At 40.5% G+C, this 5,749-nt stretch overlaps 1 pseudogene; it reads left to right on the forward strand.

The window, feature by feature from the left end:
* Positions 1-350: 350 nt before the first annotated feature.
* LOC109377802 (calcium-dependent secretion activator 2 pseudogene) lies at positions 351-811 on the forward strand (annotated as a pseudogene).
* The last annotated feature ends 4,938 nt before the right edge of the window (positions 812-5,749 follow it).

Consider the following 5,749-nt stretch of genomic DNA (forward strand, 5'->3'; position numbering starts at 1 on the left):
GGGAATGGGGGTTCATATGTGCAATTACTTTCTTAACCGACTTCTAAAGGATTCATTTGGCAGAGATGCCCAAGACCTTTAGGTGGTGGTGGTGGGGGGGAGGCGTGTAGGTCAAGGTTGATGATCTTCAGGTTCCTCAACACTAGTTACTGTCTCTCCTTAACATTTCAACATTTTAGCATGAAGATTATGTCACTAGTTACGATGTGTTATAAAACATTTGTATCGTAGAATATTTGGTGTTATAACTTCGGTTAAAAGCAAGTGGTGTTATTGTCCCTGCTTCATTAAAAAATGAGTTTTTGTCTCTTTTGTTTTTCTTGTGTGTGTTGTGTGTTTTTTCCAGGTTTTTTTGAAGAGTGATCGAGTGGCCAGAATGGTTCAGAGTGGAGGATGCTCCGCTAATGACTTCAGAGAGGTGTTTAAAAAGAACATAGAAAAACGTGTGCGGAGTTTGCCAGAAATTGATGGCTTGAGCAAAGAGACCGTGCTGAGCTCGTGGATAGCCAAATACGATGCCATTTACAGGGGCGAAGAGGACCTGTGCAAACAGCCAAACAGAATGGCCTTAAGTGCTGTGTCTGAACTTATTCTGAGCAAGGAGCAGCTCTATGAAATGTTTCAGCAGATTCTGGGAATTAAAAAGCTAGAACACCAACTCCTCTATAATGCATGTCAGGTAAGTGGTCCGTGGTGTTACACATCCCCCTGCCTGACTCAGAATGAACATGGTGTTTATAAGCCTAGGAAGATATACTTGACTTGCTCTAATCACTTTGGTAGAAAAATTGAATGAAGTTGAATTTTAATAAATCAAATAGTGATATTCGAAAGAAAGCTTGAAATGAATTAGAGGGAGAAGAATGTCAGTAAATATTTGTTTTATGCAGTAAATAATTGTTCCCATGTGCCCTATTTTAGGATATCAGGTTTGTGCCTATTGGGTATATTTGGGGCATGCCCCAAATAGTAATACAAAAATCAACTTATCTGAAGAAGTTTGGCAATTTATAATAAACAGGTATTCCTTGATGCATAACATAATTTTTCATAAAGATATGATGCTGGTCTTCTCAATTTTATGGAAGTAGCTGAAATTTCAGGTTTTTTAAAACCTAGGCAGATAGAAATTAATTGAAGATGATTGCTAAATTGCATAATTTAAAGAGATGACAGTGAATAATATATTTTGTTTTCCCTTCTCATTAAAATCAAACATATGAAAAAACTGAATAAAATATCATGTTTGTTCCATGTGTTTCATCTTTACACTCTATGATTTGTCTAATAATGTATTCCGTCCATATTTGCATTTTGTTGGCTTATTTTACAGGTATAAATTATTTACCTAAGCCCTAATATACACTTTAAATTAACAAAATNGTCTGTAGGTAGTCATTACATTTTTTCAACAACAAAAAAGAGCTCTTTATTGAGCTCTTACTGTGTGGGGGACAGGCTCTGTAGTAGGCACTCGATTTACTAGCAAACCAGACTCTGCTCTGATGGCACTTACTTTCTATTTTGGGGAGACAGACAATAAATATATGTCTGATGCAGCAACGTAAGAGGGTAATTGACCAAATGGAAACAATAAAGCTTTTTTCAGGGAAAAAAAAAAAAGAGGGTAAGGAAGATGAATTTGGGAGGGGGGCAGAGCCTCCCCTGAGGAGATGAGGGCACTGAGACCCAGATGAAGTAAAATAGTAAACCATGTGGATTTAAGAATGTATTTATTGCTGTGTAACAACTTATCCCAAAGTGAGCAGCGTGAAACAAATACACACTGCCTCCCAGTTTCTCAGGATTAGGAATCTGGGAGCAGTTTAACGGGGGGTTTCTGCTTCGGGTTTCTCATCAAGAGCTTGTCATCAAGCTGTCACCGAGACTGCCGTCATCTCAGGGACCATTTGGGACCAGTCACGTGGTGCTTGGCAGACCTTTGTTCACGGAGGGCCGTTAGACTCAGGGCCTCAGTTCTTTGCCTCATGGCTCCTTGCTTCCCCTGGGACAGGAGAGGAGAGAGAGGAGAGAGCACCAGTCTTTTATGCAACTAATTTCAAGACGTGACACACCCTCATGGTTTCCTGTCATCTATTCCTTCAACTGCCTCTTCTGACTGACTTGTCTCCCCCGTTGCCTACATGTAATTTCCCAGCCCAGCCTTCGCCTTCTTCTGTCTCATTTCCTTTTCTCGTTCAGGCTTCCTAAAAGAACAGTGTATATTTGCTATCTGAACTTTATTGCAACTTGTGTTCTTCTTCCGCCCGCTGATTGGCTCCCAGTCTTCACCACTCCCCTGCATCTTCTCTGCCAAAGGTGACCTAGTGGTGATAAAGACCAATCAGTTCTCTCCTTACTTTAGCTCATTTCTGTTGTGGACTTGATAGTCTCTCTCTCTCCCTCATTCTCCCTCCTCTTGATTGCGAATATGCCATATTTTTCTTTCTGCTGTTCTGACACCACCGGCCTCCCCTGGATGCAGTTCTGTCAGCCATTTAAATGTAGGTATTTCATAGTTTTGTTCTTGAGTTTTTTAAGTTGTTACTGTACTTTGTCTTCAGAGCTGACCTGTACCATACACAGTCGTCAAACACACAGGCACACGCGTACACACACACACACACACACACACACACACACACACACATGTATACACATATGCTGTTCCACCTCTATTATTTAGTTCTTTATTTTTGGTTAGTGGAATCCAGGTACCCCAGTAAAAAACTGTGAATCGTAACATCCCCCCCTTTACTTCCACATTCCTCCATAAATTTCTAAGATATGTTAATTCTGCCTCCCAGCTCACTCTCATGCTTCTACCTTGCTCTCTAACCCTTGACCTTTGCCCTAGACTCAGCTCTTGCTGTTTTTCACCTGGTGTGGTATACGTGTGTTCCTTTGATAACAGATATCCCAGCCTCTGCTCTGGTCCATGGCCGTTCACCCTGGATGCTACCACCAGCTCTTTGAATGATGCCCCTCAATGCTGCAGCAGCTGGGTGGGTCCCCCAGCCTCCCTGACTCCCTGGCATGAGAGAACACTCAGATTCCGTGCCAGGCACACAGTGCATTTCGCCATCTGCTCTCAGTTAATCTGCTTGACCCAATTTTTGCTGCCCTTACCCTTATATTTAAGGCTCCTGCACTATGAAAATTCTTATTTCCCTCGAAAGGACATGCTGTGGAATNAAGATGCTGAACAACAGCTCAACTTGGAGCTGGGCTGCCATGAGTCGCCGGCAATGGCGTAGGCTGCAGCCCCTGCTGCAGTGGGTTGCCATAGGCTACCGTGTGTAGCCAGCAGCCAGCGTCAGTGGCCAGCAGCCACGGTGAGCAGCTGTCCAGAAGCCGGCGACTGATCTGCATCGCCTGGGAAGAGCACAATGATGGTGCCAACTTGGGCCAGTGAAACAACGTCCTCCACAACTAGACTAAAGAACAAAAGGACAGCAACTTGTCTGTTCCCATCCCTCAATTCCCCAATAAAAATCTAAAAAAAATTATTAGATTTTATATCTGATTTTAGAAATTCTGGAATAATTGGAGTCCCCATAATATTTATATGCATGTTTGCTTCTTTTTAAAGTAAATGTATTATAATATAAATTAGATGAATCTAATTTTATTCAAGTGAATTTGAAGATCTCATTTGTAATATGAATCAATTTCCTCTAAAAAACAATTTTAATATACGAGGTTGGACAGTTAAGTTTTTGAACTCATCCTAGAAAAAGCGCTACATACCTCATTGCTGAATATCACCATGGTCATCTTCAAAGTACTCCCCTTGGGAAGCTGTGCACCGATGCTAGTGCCTAGCTCACCCTTCAAAGCAATTTTGCAACTCTTTTTCTGGAATGCCCATCAGAGCTGTCAACGTATTACTCTTGATGTCCTGAATATCATCAAAATGTCTTCCTTTCGATATTTCCTTTATCTTCGGGTACAGAAAGAAGTCACTGGGGGCCAGATCAGGTGAGTAGGGAGGGTGTCCCAATACACTTATTTGTTTACTGGCTAAAAACTCCCTCACAGACAGTGCCATGTGAGCTGGTGCATTGTCGTGATGCAAGAGCTATGAATTGTTGGTGAAAAGTTCAGGTCGCGTAACTTTTAATGCAGCCTTTCAGCACTTCCAAGTAGTAAACTTGGTTAACTGTGCAGTTGGTACAAATTCATAATGAATAATCCCTCTGATATTAAAAAAGGTTAGCAACATCGTTGCAACAAGTTTGCGAACTTAATTGTCCAACCTCATACTCTTAAATTATAGATTTTTCTCAGTACTGCTTTATTTGACTATGCATTATTTTGTTTTTTACCTTTGGCCTACATGTAGAGGAACTGCAGTATTCCTAAATTTCTCCTAAAATGTTTTGTTTAATTTGTTTTTGCTTTCTTTCACATCTCACTAGGTCACAAATACAGGTTACCTTCAGACATCCCTTGCACTGATTTTTAGATTTTTCTTTTTTACCCAGATTAGTATAAAGAAGTTCAGGTGTTATCCCAGCTTTTCCACTTTAAATGGCATCTTTGTAGTAATAACAGTGGGGAGGGGTGAATATTTTTATTTTTATGATCTGTCCTTGACAATGAATAAAAAAGATTAAATGAATATAGTGTTTCAAGTATGTGATTGTATCTTTTTCATTGTTGTTGATCATTGTCAAATGATTGTTAAAATCTTCCATCAAAATTAAAATTATATGCACATATATATATGTGTATATATATATATATATATATATATACACACACATATATATATTTCATTCATTCAAAAATGCTTACTGAATACCTTCTAAAAATGTCAGTTACTGGGCTAAGCAAGGAAAATGCAAAAATGACAAGATTTATTCTTTCAAGGTATTTGCATGTGGTCAGAAGACAGATACATAAATAAAAGGTAATAGCATATAGTGAATCAGTGTGTCACTGGGGTATGTATATGGCACAGCATGGGCACCTGGATGGCAGTGTCTTCATTTGATATAGAGTAGTTTGCATGGATTTCTGTAGTCCTCCACCCTGGCTGCATGTTAGAGTAACCTGAGGAGCTTTAAAAACCTCAGGATGCCTGGTACCAAGAGCAATCATGTCTGAAAATGTAGGTAGGGTTTCCACCATGTTTTGTAGGAGAAATTAGATGCTTTGGGGATTGTTGCACTGAGTCAGAGCCACTGGGAAATACTGCAGTGGTGAAGAAAACAAAAGAATTCACTGTGCTTATTTTGAATATCACTGCCTTTCACTCTTTTCACATAGATTAGCTCTTTTTTCCCACTCTGTATCATTATGGTCCGTGGCAGACTGATGGATCTGAAACTCTTCAAAATTCAGTCGGTTCAAAATGCCATTTTTTTCTCATCTCAAACCTGGTTCTCCTTCGGTTTATGTATGTTCAACCTTTTGACCTTTAACTATGAACCCTTCCTTTTTTATTGGCTTCCCAGCACTGCTGCTTCCTCCGTGCTGGTGCATTACCTGCTGTCTCATGTCCATGGCCGTCACCGTAGCTCAAGACTTGGAGCGTGGCTGTGCTCTCTTATTGATTCCCCCTTACAACCCTGCATACTTCTATTGCCGGACTGATATTCTTGCAGCACCATCTTGTTCTCTTCATGACCCAACTTTGATTTTAAAGAAGAAAAAGGCTCCACTCTTTGTCCACAGGATGAATTCTTACACCCCTTGGCCAAGCTGTCCACAACTGTGGTGTTCACAGTCCAGCCCCACCGGC

The sequence above is a fragment of the Hipposideros armiger genome, unplaced genomic scaffold (genome assembly GCF_001890085.2).
Source record: "Hipposideros armiger isolate ML-2016 unplaced genomic scaffold, ASM189008v1 scaffold_1566, whole genome shotgun sequence".
In the NCBI taxonomy this organism is placed as follows: domain Eukaryota; kingdom Metazoa; phylum Chordata; class Mammalia; order Chiroptera; family Hipposideridae; genus Hipposideros; species Hipposideros armiger.